At 31.9% G+C, this 14,123-nt stretch overlaps 1 long non-coding RNA gene across 2 annotated transcripts; it reads left to right on the top strand.

The window, feature by feature from the left end:
- Window positions 1-1,071: 1,071 nt before the first annotated feature.
- Window positions 1,072-6,983, top strand: LOC143264291 (uncharacterized). Of its 2 annotated transcripts, XR_013037909.1 has the most exons (3): window positions 1,072-4,216; window positions 5,417-5,677; window positions 6,329-6,983. It is a non-coding gene; the product is annotated as an uncharacterized LOC143264291 (long non-coding RNA). The 2 variants fall into 2 exon arrangements; XR_013037908.1 differs by lacking the exon at window positions 1,072-4,216 and having other exon boundaries at window positions 4,454-5,677.
- Window positions 6,984-14,123: the final 7,140 nt, after the last annotated feature.

The raw sequence follows: 14,123 nt of genomic DNA, 5'->3' as shown, positions 1-14,123 counted from the left end.
TTGATCCAGTCGTTCCATCGCCCTCATTTGAATTAAAGAAAGGAATCGGAAAAATTAAATTTGTGCTAACATCTGTTTTCGTACATGTACGTCACAAAATTCTATAGGGTTGTGTTCGATACGTTTAACGTTTGAAAAACATTTTGTAAATTATGGATCATTTTACTTGATAAAGATCAGGTAATAAATCGATCAGGCTAGAAATATATTATTAAATTCGGAATCAGCGTAACCAAAAAATCCTTGCTACTCATTGTTAGCCCTCTAAATGCATTTTTGAAAGGGTATAGCCAGATAAAGGGGTCAAAAGTGCCTTTAAACCAAATTAATCAATGAAGATATCAATATTTGATAATAAAAATGCAATACATATACTATTGCTTAGGTCCAAATAATAATTCAAATAATAAATCCCCTTGTTTCTAAACACGCCTAGAAACACTTCTTCTTTTCAGGAGCATTATAGAAGACGCTTCGAAATCAGAGCATCTATAACATTCCTACGAGTAACTCCGCACTGTCTAGAATGAAAAGTTAGAAAATATCGATTTGTAATTACTTTTGTATATGATACACTTCCATAAAGAAACTGAAAAATTGTATATTAATAATTATAACAAACTATTAAAAATATAAGAATATAAACATAGTTTCGTGAAAAATTAAGATAATAATATAATCAAATATCGCTGTTTGATTTTTACAACTGTGTTTCACCACTTAAAAAAATTTTTAAAAATTACAGATTAATAATCATGTCACAACACGTCTACTTCAAAAATATAAACGTAGTCGCTTGACGATTTCTATTCAAAAAAAATTTTTTAATTTAAAAAAAATTCATTTTGCCTTTAAGAATTCTGGAAAAATTCACAAACACGTACGCCGTAGAGCGAAATAACCCTGATATTTTTCAAAATTTTTCATACGGTACAACAAAAGATATAAAGCTTAAACTATAAATTATGTTTCGCCCTGTAACTACCCTTCAAGTATAGGTTAGGTTATCTTGATACTTGGTAAAAATGATTTCCTTTGGAGAATCTATTAGCTGATATGTTCATTAATTAATTTGGTCTAAAGGCACTTTTGACCGCCTTATCTAGCTATACCCTTTCGAATAAAAAATCTGAAATAACTGCGATGAATTCCAGAGTCGATTTGCTATATTGATTTTCTTGAATGACACAATTCAAACATTAGTCGTTGCATACAGGGGAGGGATAAGGATTTCATGGCATCTACTTTACATATGCATACACAGAAGAACAGTGCAATAGTAACTTCATACGTTATACGTATAGAAACACGTTATTCTTCATGTTTATGTATCATATTTCCATATACGATGTTATTTTGATTCACCTTCGGTATGTTGACCAATATTACACGTAGCCAACGTGAATGTTAGGGTACGGCCTAATTTATGGCAGGGACTGAGGGTTTCAAGGAGTGACGAAAAAACAGTTTTCCTGGGACTCTTGGTTTCGCCTTGGGTCTAACTTTCGCCCACTCTGGTTTTCGTCTTCCCCTTCCACAGGGAAGCGCGCTAAGGGCGCACTGGAAGGGAAGGTGACCAGGAAGCGAAGATTTTCCAATTAGTCAGTTCAGCAAAAATCAGTGACCAGATCAGTCGGTCAAAATTAGTTAGACAACCATATCAGTCGGTCAAAGTACTTAGTCGTTTTCAGTCAGTCAACTGGATCAGTCAGTTGTAATTATTTAGTTCAGGGATCACATACAGATTGTAGTTAATACTTTCACACACACACACATCTATACACTATTATCAAATAAATTGTTATCTGAGGATCAGCTTGGGTATCATTTGTTCCCAATTTAGACATTGGGTGGTCCTTCGAGTCTTAGGAGGCACTACTGTGCACAGTGAATATTTTGTACTTCTGTTTTTGTTTTTGGTTAAAGCAGAGAATAATTTGTATTTAATTCCGTGTGTTTGTTAAATTACATTTTATATTTTAAATTAAAAACTATTACATACACTACCGTCTATAAGTATCCGGACACTTGCTTTCGTTACATAAAACATAGTTGAACTTTGTACGAAAGGTATTTAGAGTTATCATATTATTTGTAATAATTATTATTATCTTTTTTGAGGTGTCATAACGTAATAGAATTAATTTTTAATTACAAATTATAAAATCAAAGTGTAAAAGTAAAATTCATGTCCAGAAGTACAAAGTCCAAATTTGTGAATCTAATGAAACGCTTTCGATTCCAAAAAAAATTTTAATTTCTACTGTGTTTCATTTCTATAGTACAGAACGTATTCAGAGGGTTCTTCGATATGTTTCAAGTGTTTGTAAACTGTTGGTAGATGTTTAGGTTCCCCCAATGGAGACAAGAATGGAGGTAACGCTACGCACTCGACAGTTTCGGTATAGTTTGTCTGTAGCTTCTTTTCTATCGAGATATGAGTTCCAAACGAGAATTATCAATCAAAAAACGATCCAGTATTCTGACCTTCGAAGAAAAAAAAATCGATTTTATTGTAGTTGCTGTTGCAGATACTTAAGTAACTTTCATGCAACGCGAATGCATATTTCGCTTGTGTCCGGATACTTATGGACGGTAGTGTACAGGGTGTCCGCGCCAAAGTGTTACACCTTAATATCTCATGAACTATTGATGTCACGAAAAAGTGCTTATATGGAAATTGCAGGGTAAAAGAGGCCCTATGTTTTGGCAGAAGCAAAATTTTTTTATTGTTATTAATGTAAAAGATATGATGGTGAAGTTTTGTTTTTTTAAATGGAACTATAATTTTTTTCTCGATCAGGCGATAGTGCTTTTCAAGACGAATTCATCAAGGTTTTATGTACTTACCCGATTTTTATTAGTTTTCGAGATATAACGCTTAGAAATTTACTGATTTTCAGCAGTGACATCTCGGTTTGACGAGTAAGTCATAAAAACGTTCTTATTGTTACGGTAAGTGCCGCTGGTTTGACTCTGCCTGCCGAAACAGATAGGCGGGGTGTATGGTCAAAATGGCAGGTCCGAAGAGTAAGAAACGTGAAAAGTATTGTCCATTACGGTTTAAGTTTTCCGTATCGAAGATGATATTAATTGTAATTTGGAAGGTTGGGACATTTATTTAAATGTTTCAGTACAAGGTAGGTATAAAGACAATTTAACAATATAACTGACTTGAAAAATAGAATACACAATGCATGCGTAAATATCCCGTGCGAAATTATGGAAAACGTCGAGAACGAATTTGTAAAACGTATACAAACTTGTATTTCAAATAGCGGAAAGCACGTGGAATAAATTTTTTGCATATTATTTTTTGTCTATAGATTCTTGTTCGGGAAGCTTCCAGCTTTCATTTAAGCCTATTTGGTAGGTGAACCGAGGTGAAGATCACAACTTTTACCTTACACAAACATTAAATATGACTATGGTTTATATGTTTTTTCATATCAGTGTTAATAATAAACATATTGTTGTGCAATTTACATAATTATAATGTTAAAGTATCATATAAACAGCCGATAATAGTGGATGAGCATAATATTTAAAAAATAATGAACAGCATTATGTTAAACTTTACCCGGAAAAATTGACTTTAAAAAATGTTCATCTTTGGAGGCTCATATCTTCGAAATGGTAGTAATAAAGTCATTAAAACTGTGAAAACAGTATGCACAGATTCCTTATAAACTAATTCCATTAAACGGATTTCAAGAATTGCGATTTTCATTTTTTGACTTTTGTCCACGTTTTCGCCGTTTTTCGCCACTGTGCATCGGTTCGAGTGTCGCATTGGGTGTCCGAGTTCGAGGAATGCCTGAGAAATACGCGTGTATCGTTGAATGATTGGTTTAGAGTGACAGCGATTCGGTTTGGAAGAGGAAAGAATGATTCCGGGTTAGAATGCATCAGGGTGTGTGGGGGTGAGTATTTTAGCGTGAATCTTCAGTTCATCACTGCGAGTCAAAGTGTACGGTCGTGGACCACACTTGTGAAATAAACGGAAAGTTAAAGGTGGAAAAGTAGAGTTGCTATTTTTCCCTGCAGAGTCCTCATCCCATAGTTGGTTTAATTTAAAATGTAACAAACAGTTTTGTTGTTTTAAAGAAACGTATTAATTAACAGGTAAAACTGTATTTTAAAAAATGAAGAAAAATAAGAGAAGAAGCGGAAAAAATACGTGATGAAATTTACAATTTAGCATTGAGATTATCAGGTAAGAAAGAAAATTTTGTTGTCACTATTTTTAATGACATTTACACTAAAACTTTGACATTTTTTTGAACAAAAATATAGATGAAGATAAATACAAAACTGGTTTATTAACATATTATACATACTTGTGTATAAAACGTTAAAATATTGGGAAAAGTGTGTATAATTTCATGAGTAAATTAATATATACATTTTTGAATGCAAAATGAATTTACAAAATATTTTTGACTATCTTGTTTTAAATGTAAGTGCTGAACATTAATTTTCAGTGTTGAAATAAAAAATTGTTTAAGAAAAATCTTGCATCATAATGAAATTAATAACCCATCATTAATTTACGCATCCTATTATATGTAACGGTCTAGTTTAATGAGAACTAGTTCATAAAGAAATTAATAATAATAACGTTATGAATAAATTAATTATAATGACATTATTAATTACATTGATTATAGTAAGTATATTTATGCAAATATAATGCTATTCTTATATTATTGCATATTGTTTTGGGAATGTCGATTTTTATTTTCGTCATACTCGAGACGCAGTTGACCCGTTTATGAATAAAGCTTCAACGAAACCAGTACCATCTTAGTGCAGCAAGTGGTACTAGTGGTAACAGTAAAAAGTTTAGTATTTTTGTGTGCCAGAAAAAATAGTGTAGGTATATTCCGGAACAAAAGATAGCACATTCTATATTCCTTAATATTTCATACTGTAAATAAAACATAATTATGAATTTGAATATATCAATAACTATATGTTTGTAAATTCAATACGTAGAATGTCATCCCCAATACGTATTTTAAAGGCGTTATACAAATGAAAACATAAATATTAAGCTTCATCAGATGACTGGAAAGATAGTACAATTGAGAAATCTATGTCTCTTATTCATAATTAATCTGTTAAGTGAACAACATAGATTGTAAAAGAAAGTTATTTAAATGTGCACTAATACAAAATAACAATAAATTTATTAAGATAGTAATATAGATTATTTATAATGGGACGTGAAGAGAAATTAAATACAAAACAATTTAGAAAAGTCGAGAAATGATCATGAATTTTTTTAGAAGATCCAGAAAAGTGTAGAAAACAGAACAGTTCTGAAAAATCGCAAAGTTTAAAACCTCTACAAGATAAATTGCAAAAAATGTTGAATTAGCAATTAATGTTAAAAATGTTTATTATGTTTTAGAAAAGTGTGAAAATCTACAACTAACAAAGTTGCAACGAATACCTTGATTTAAGGGGATAAATGGAACTCACCATTTGTAATATATTCAGAAGTATATGCATAAAAGATGACGGAGGAACATATTTACTGACAAGAAGTTTAATCTAGACAAATCTGATGACTTTCTCTGTTATTACTACGATTTAAAAGATCAACAGACTTTCAGTGACTGTGGCGTGACAGGTGGCCATGTAACGATTTGGAATACTATTGGATATAATGGTAAATTGAAAATAAATTTTACATTGGGCAAAATGAATAACAAAAATTATACTTAAATGATAGATAAACAACTAATTATTATAAAATGTATTATAAATAAACTTTGACAGAACACTGTACTTAAACGAAAAACAGTTCGAAAATGTTACTGATTTAAAAACCTGTACTATAGAACAGTAAGAACAATTACCGTGAGAAACCGTTAAAAAACTATATAAATTATTGCTACAAAATATTAAAAGTTACTTGCAATTGTTATTTTTGTAATCATCATTTATTTCTAATAAATATATTACATTTTCATAATTGCGATACATGTAATGTTCGTGCCTAGATAAAACAGTTTCTCTTAAACGGTTGATACATTTATGGAACGTCTGAAAAATAGTTTTCCAAATGCCTTTATTATAATTTGTTGTTTGCACACTACGTGAAGTAGTATTTAAAGAATACTGACCATAATCCGAAAACGCAGCTTAATGAGATCAAAGGCGGTGGTACATTTATACAACGCACTGTATGTAGTTGCTTTATGATATAAAATATAAATATAGTATGTACTTTTGGGTGAATACATTATTTGCTCTACAAACTTGTGTACACATATTTGTTTCAATTAGAAAGTTCAAAGCTATTTTTTCGAAATTACAGATGAATAATTACATGAGTTTGAAATAAGGCACCCTATATAGCGAATGGTTAGCGGGTTCCATCAAGCGATCGTCGAGTATCAAAGACGCGTGAGTTGCCCATGAATGACCCTTCTGAATGAAGGTACCCAAGGTGAAGAAGATGATCCGAAGGACGCGGAACGAAGACGAATGCCGCGCCTCTCAAGATTGATTCCCTTCATTAGACCAGGGTCATGGGGATAATTAAGCTCGCGTTATGATCTTATAATAAACCGAGTTGCGCGTCGGCCCAGTATATGTGCATATAAGTAGTCCGGACACGCGTCCAACGGGAACGCCCATAAAATACGACGTAGAGTTTTATCCGACTGGGCTATGCGCATTAAAAGCGCGTTATCTTCCCACCTAGGGTGCGTAACGATGCCCTAGAGTTTGAAAGTCGAGTGGTAGTCCTCGCGGGCATCGACGATTATAAATTGAGCAAAAATCTATATTTACTGCGGCTATGTTGTTACTATACTTGTCGAAAGGAGATAATCTCTATATCTTTAACTACAAAGTTTTATTATACAAATGTAAGATAATTATGCATTACGTTCTTCCTCCGGTGATTCTGTATTTTACATTGTTCAGATTTTATCACTGTAAAATATAGGTATTTTGTTCTTCATAAATATCTACGTTTTTTTTTATTCGTATGTGAAACCATCTTTTCTGAAAAAGAAGTAAAAAACAAAAACTTGTGTTTTTTAGTTCACCGATTATTATACAGGGTGAGTGTCCTAACACGACGACTTCAAATAATATATAAATTTACTATATAACATAATTTTCCAAATGAAAGTTGTATGGTTTCCGGGGATACATACAACGCTGTCTTTATTATTAGCTGCTTTATTAGTGAAATTTCAAGGTCACCGTTTTATGAACGGAATACGTAATATCTTTTCTTATAATTAGATTTGTATGAAGCGTACAATTTAGTTTGTAAAAGTATTAAAAGAGACAACATTTTAAGTAAATACTTATCAAGATATTTTTAAATTAATAACATTATATTAGAAAATCAATTCAGTCAATGCGATTATAATGCAGCTTTGTTTATGATGATAAATTACCTTCCTGAATATAGTTTAAAAAAGTACGTTAATAATAAACAGCTGTTTAAAAACCGCTTCACTTAAAACTTATTTTGATAACATTTGCATAAGTATTAATTTTACACATTATCGCCTTTAATAATTTGTTGTACAAAATTTTATATTTTATCCAAATTTAGAAAATTGTGCCATGGACTCCATTTAGAGATGTCCTTTATATTTCAATAAGAAAGTAAAATAAGAACATTCCATATTTTTGAGTACAGTAACATTTTCTAAAATATGTTGTTTGATTCATATGCAAGTATTTTAAAATCCTAGTGTTATTGCTAGAAAATTTGATATCTAAAATAATGATTTATAAAACATTGTATTCAACTCTTAAATTGTAATGTCTAGCCATTTACTGTACGTTTGAATTAAGAAAATTACTTTTAAACAAACGTTTCCACATTGGTTTACATTTGTCAATTGGTGGATACATTTGTTACTTGTTTACGGAGAAAAATACAATTGATATTCATTGGTACCTTTATATGAACTTTTTCGTGCAGTAATTCCACTTCTTCAGCATCATTGCGGACTAGGATCCACGGAAACCGCTACAAAATTAAAACAAAATGCAGTTGATTGATCCGTATTAAATATACTAACAACTGTAGAATTTTTCATTCCTGCAATACCATTAGTGACAATAGTTTAGAGTTTGTTGTACATAGATTTATAGATAGATAGACATTATCAAAAGGAGTGGTGTGCACTGTTAGGGAGTCGAGGTATTTCTCGGTCAAAGAACGGGATTGTTAATGTAAAACAAGCAACAAGTAGTTATAGAACTGGTTGATATCAACAGAAAGAAGAATATATGGCAATAGAAAAATTAATTTATGAAGTTGGTGTAACTATTATAGTTAAAGAAAAATAGGTATTTCAAATATCCGGCAGAGTAATACGTAAAAGTGGATACCACGTAATGTCTTATAAAGAAAATAAGAAAAGAGATAGCATAGAATCTTTTGTTTTTTGGATTAGTTTTGAAGAATATTAAAGTTGAAGATTTATTATGTTCCGATGCTGTGTCGTCAATGTTATTTTTTATTTACCAATGTAAACACGTATTATACTCCTCTACACATAATTATGTTTATTGGTTGCGGCGTATGGCCTTCAAAAAGTATAAAGTGAAGATACTGAAAGAAGCAATTAGTACAAGCAATTAAGGAACTAGGAAACCGAAACTTGTTACCGAAGATACATGCTTTGGTAATTAAACGAACATAGCTATAAATCTGAGAACAGGGACAATTTCAATCATTTTACAACTGAAAAAATAATTTTCTTTTTTGTTGAGAATTTTATTTGTGTTTTTCTTCCGAGCCTATGACATTCGCGGGTTGCGTTAATATTGCTTACGATCATAATATACGATAACGTTCCGCAACAGAAGATAACATTGCCAGAACAGACTTATCGAAAATTAAGCCGAAGATCAAAAGATTTTATTCTATACTTTTTTTATAAGAAATTATATGGTGCCCGCTTGTACATCTTATTTGGCCCCATTTTTACTTTGAAAAAAAAATTGTCTAATTTTTCGGAATCAAATCCGTAGATATTTCTTAACGTTTGCTATTGATGACTCTGTAATATTCTTCTTGTTTCGACGCATCGGCATTGTGTCGTAGATTGTAACACGCTCAGTTTTAATATCAAAGACAGAGGAAAGGTCGTGAACGCTCATGGTACTGGGTGGTCCCATTGTGAGATGGGAGAAGCTAAAGTAGATTTTAAACGTCCACCAGGCATAAAGAAGTACAGAAATTTACGTTCGTCCTCGTCGTCCTCGGCCTCGTCTTCGTCCTGGTCGTGTTTTCGTGCTCTGGTCGACGCTGGCCGAGGAAAGAATGCGGTGATGATATACCAGTTTCGTACAGCCCCCCGACCCGATGCGTAGCAGCACTCCCGGCAAGAAGTGAACCCTCCTTCAGGAATCTGCCGACATTAGCGCTTTCTTCGAGGCCGTTTTTACGGGGCGTTATTGCCGATCCGCACATCCGATGACACTCGTTTCCAACGCACGGAACATGCTGCCAGGAAGAGGATCGAGCTACCAGACTTATTGTCAAGAAGGAAACGAGAGAATGGCGAGCGGACTGGTGTCTCTCGCTGTGCCAACATCCTTCCTCGATACCAGGAAACCTAACTAATAATTCCGAGGCAACTTCGTGCGCTGTTCTCCTGGCCACCCCTCATCGTTGTCCATGGTATACAATAGTAAATATCTGTTTTTAATCTTCTGTTTTTAATCAGCTCAGATTTCTTAAATAAATTTTTTGTTTCAATTTTTCGTTATTAATCTTATTTGCACTTCCTCATCGTCATTGCGGACTAGGATCCACGGAAACCGCTACAAAATTAAAACAAACATGTGTGTACTAATTTAATTTAAAACATGTATGTACTAAGAAATTTATTTCCTCTTTCTTCTTAATTACGTTTATATATTTGCAAATATATTAAAATGCATATGTGCAAAATTACATAAGTGCACACATTAAATGTAATAAATTTATTTTCTCTTTCTTTTTACTTACATTTACAGATTTGGCAATACAGTGAGTATTGGAATTTAAAAACCTACAGTGGTTTCAAAGAGAGTAGCCAGGAAAATATATATTTTGTAATATAAAACATAACCGCTAAATCAACATATACACGGTTAATCTGTTAATACATTCTATGTCAAAGTGACATGCCAGAAATTCATGTAAATATGTATTGCAAAAATATAAGCATTTAATTCATGTTGCTTCTAATCAGCTTTCTTATCATATTTCTCATCAGCTTTTTTATCATATATGAAATAGATTATATTGTTCTTGAAGTAATTGTTATAATTATTCAAATATCAAATTAATGACTTCATGAATCATTCATGATCGAAAGGTCAATTAGTGCGGAAATGAAAATATTCAAAGATAATTATGTAAGTGTTTTATCGTTTATAATAGTGATAAACAAAATTAAGCGAAAAGCCAGACACGTATTACATGAAGTTTTGATTATACGTAAACAATAATGAGTGGTACTCTGTAATATTGTTTATAATACTACATTATGATTTTTACAAATATGTAGATGTTTCCAAATTTCCAAATTTATGAATCGCCAAATGTTATACGTTAAGACTTCTATCTATGTTACTAACTCGAACAATTTCTCAATTCTTCGATCTTGTTAAAGAAAATATGACGAGAGTCTACTGACATCCATCGGTGCACTTGACTGTCCATATTTTACACGTTAGGCACCGTGCCCTCTCTGAGCAGTTTTCCATCACTAATTTGTGGCGCATATAATTTTATAATTATCGCTTTAGGCCGTACAACCCAGTATTAATGTTATATTAAAATTACTACATCGTGTACTTTCCTTAACATTATAAATATCGTCAATTTTTAATCTGAACATTTTTAATTATTTTTTTCACTAGACGTGAATAAAATGGAACCACTTTCCAATCTCAATAATTTCAAAATATATATTGTCAACAACAATATTCTGAATAATTTATACCTACATATACAATAACCTAGTTCTTCAAATTCACAAAAAAAAAACAGTTAAATTTATATTATAACTGATACGTTTTTCATTTAAGGTAAACTGAGCAATGAAATATATTTTAATTAAAAACAAGAACAAATAATAAATAAGCGGAACATATACCAAATATAGATTCACTTAGAACAATTATCAAGCAGAAATGATTAAAATGTATTTGAATAAGAAAGCATAGAATATTCATTTTACAATGTCTTGCATATTTCTAGGACCTAAATATTATGGAGTAAGTATAACAAAATTTTTAAGTAATATTTGTATAAGCGTTTTACAAGAATGTCAATTAGTTTGACAATACTTAAAGGTTTAAAATACCTATCACAATAAAACAAAACAATTTGTCGCAAAATACAATTCAATAGTTGTTTCAATTATCATCAAAGTGAATAATTAAAGTAATTATAAACAATAGCAGTTGTATTTATTGTAATTTTAAATTAATTAATATTTATATCCTCTTTTTACATTAAATATGAGCACATACTTTGATATGTGCTATAATTTCGCCTTCGATATTTTCAAATATTTGTTGCCTACTGCGAATGTCAGTGAGAACAATTTAATTTAATACCAAATTACATCTTCCTTTGCTGTAATATTTGTGTATCCTTTGCTGCAATTGAGAAAATGCAAACTTCGTATAAAAAAACATATTTATGTTTGCAAACCTCGACACTTCTTCGAATTATAGGTTGGAGGGGTTAATGTCCGTTGATATTAGATGTATAAATAAATTTTCCCGATATTTTTTAAAAACACGCTTACTAATATAAAAAATATCATCACTTCGATTAAAATATTTAGTTGCCTTCTAAATTTCTCAATTGCTGTTACTATTCGTGCGGTGTGTACGTAATGTCGATCAAAGTTCTCATTTGAAGCGATTGTTAATCTTTTCTTGAACTTCATTTTTGTCTCGAAAATGTATGTGGAAAGTATCATGATGCGTTGACAGAAATTAATGATAATTAGATTAGTTTGATTATATAGCCCGATTCGGTAAAATATGCTGCATAGGACAGGATTTCGCATTTAAGATGAAATAACATTTGCTTGATTTAAAAAGCAGTATGAGGCATTATGTTATCACAGACTGAAGTGTTCGTACGTCGTTTCGTTTTGTTGTAGAAATTTCTTCTAACTAGCTCGTTTGAATAATTCAAATCATTTTTCGCAGCGTTTCACTGTAATTGTATGATACAGAACTCACAAGTGCTCTTGCATCTTTTTTGTTGAATGCAGCAATCAGAAACGGTAGGTTAAGTCATTTCAAGTTACACGACGCACTGTTATTACGACTGTGCGTTTCACCCAATGCTGTTTGTTTAGCTTTATTGACAAAATCTAAACGTGACCGCGAAAATTTATTTATACACCTAAATATTTGTACATTTAAACTGGGCGTCAAGAAAAATTGGGATCAAACTTGTGCATACTTGTTACGTAAAATATACCTAAATAGTTAATATAAGCTTATGTTCGAAAATGCCTTATTGGAAAGATATAAGCATTCATCACTTCACAGACAAAATTCTCATCACGATTCGTTGTACAGAATCGTATACGTATTATAATTCTGAATGTCAGCTAATGTTTACATAATAACAATAATAATAAAGCAATAATTTTTAAAATGTATTCAAAATACATTTACTATTATTTGCTGTACAGTTGGAACATTCAAAGGAGTTCAGTAATTACTAACTCAATGGGAGGCTGACAGAGTAAGGAATGTTCGAACATTTCTTATAACTACTACAATAAATCAAATATCTTTAAAAGCACATGTCTTTTCATTGAAACATTTTCGGACAAAAGTTTACAGAAATGTTTATCATCCATTTACCCACAGTAAAACATAGTATAAAGGCCCCAATCTTTTTGAACGCTTTGTATAATCCACTATTATCTTATTTAATTTGAAAATATTGTAAAGAAAATTTGTTATAATTTATGAGGTAAACATGATACTTAAACTAGATAATTGTTCCAGTTACTATTATTACTATTATTATTATTATTATTATTATTATTATTGTCATTATTATAATCTAATGAAACTGTTCGTTATACAATTTTTTTTTTAATAAAAAAGCAAAATTGTTATCGAACGTCCATCTTGAGAATTATTACCATCTCTTTGGACATTTTCACCAGTGTGCACCGTTCTGCTGCTCTGTCTCGCAATCATTACGGTTATCGTTGTTTTACGAGCAGAAGACAGAAGCAACGAGGGTGGAACAGAGACGGCGAAAGGAAGAGACCTCCCAGTTGTGTTCACGTTCAATGACGAGATGAGAACTCGCTTCTCACTCCGGGCGATTCTTTCCATTTGCCCCGGTGTTTAACGGCTGCGGTGCGAGCGAGCTTTTTGTTCGAACACAACTTTGTTTCTCCGCTTCTCATTCTCTTCTCTTTCTCTGTACTCGCACCATGGAGAATCGGCGTGGGCTTTCAAGATCGATGCGTTCGCGACCATGGGTAAACGCATGTCGCCCTGGGACTCGAGCTCTGTTATTAGTCGTTCAGAAAAATCTGTAATGCCAGCTGAAACGAAAGGTTAGCCTCCTCCCGTTTCCAGATTGCCTCGATCAGTCGCCAGGCGAAATGTCGTATTACAATAATTACCGATCACTAATCGCTTACATGCATTCTGACGCGTTCATCGCAATCAAATCGTACGGATAAAAATTGTCGTGGAACGATCCTGATTTCTCTGCATCTAGTAAATGCATCCGGTTCTCGATACTTCCTAACTGCCTAACCTAAGTGGCGTGTAGTCGATTACAGAGAAGCGAGCGATGCGCTTTTCAAAATAATTGACGGATTAAAAAGGCCATTACGAAGGAACGTTAACGCGAACAAATATTCGATCAATAATGAAGAAGTTTATAGAACAGGGCACTGTAACATTAAATATTTTTTCTTTTATATCGGCAAGAAATACCTAAATGTGTATATCGCTAATAAAACGTATTACTAAATTACTAAAGGTAATCTATTGTTACACATTAAGACTTTAAATTTTTTTAGAAAAAAAAGATGATATAGAGTGGAGCAGATTAAATTTTTCGTTTCAATATTCTGCTA

The sequence above is a fragment of the Megachile rotundata genome, chromosome 4 (genome assembly GCF_050947335.1).
Source record: "Megachile rotundata isolate GNS110a chromosome 4, iyMegRotu1, whole genome shotgun sequence".
In the NCBI taxonomy this organism is placed as follows: domain Eukaryota; kingdom Metazoa; phylum Arthropoda; class Insecta; order Hymenoptera; family Megachilidae; genus Megachile; species Megachile rotundata.
The sequence above is the reverse complement of the archived record's forward strand: the minus strand, read 5'-3'. Positions and strand labels throughout refer to the sequence as shown.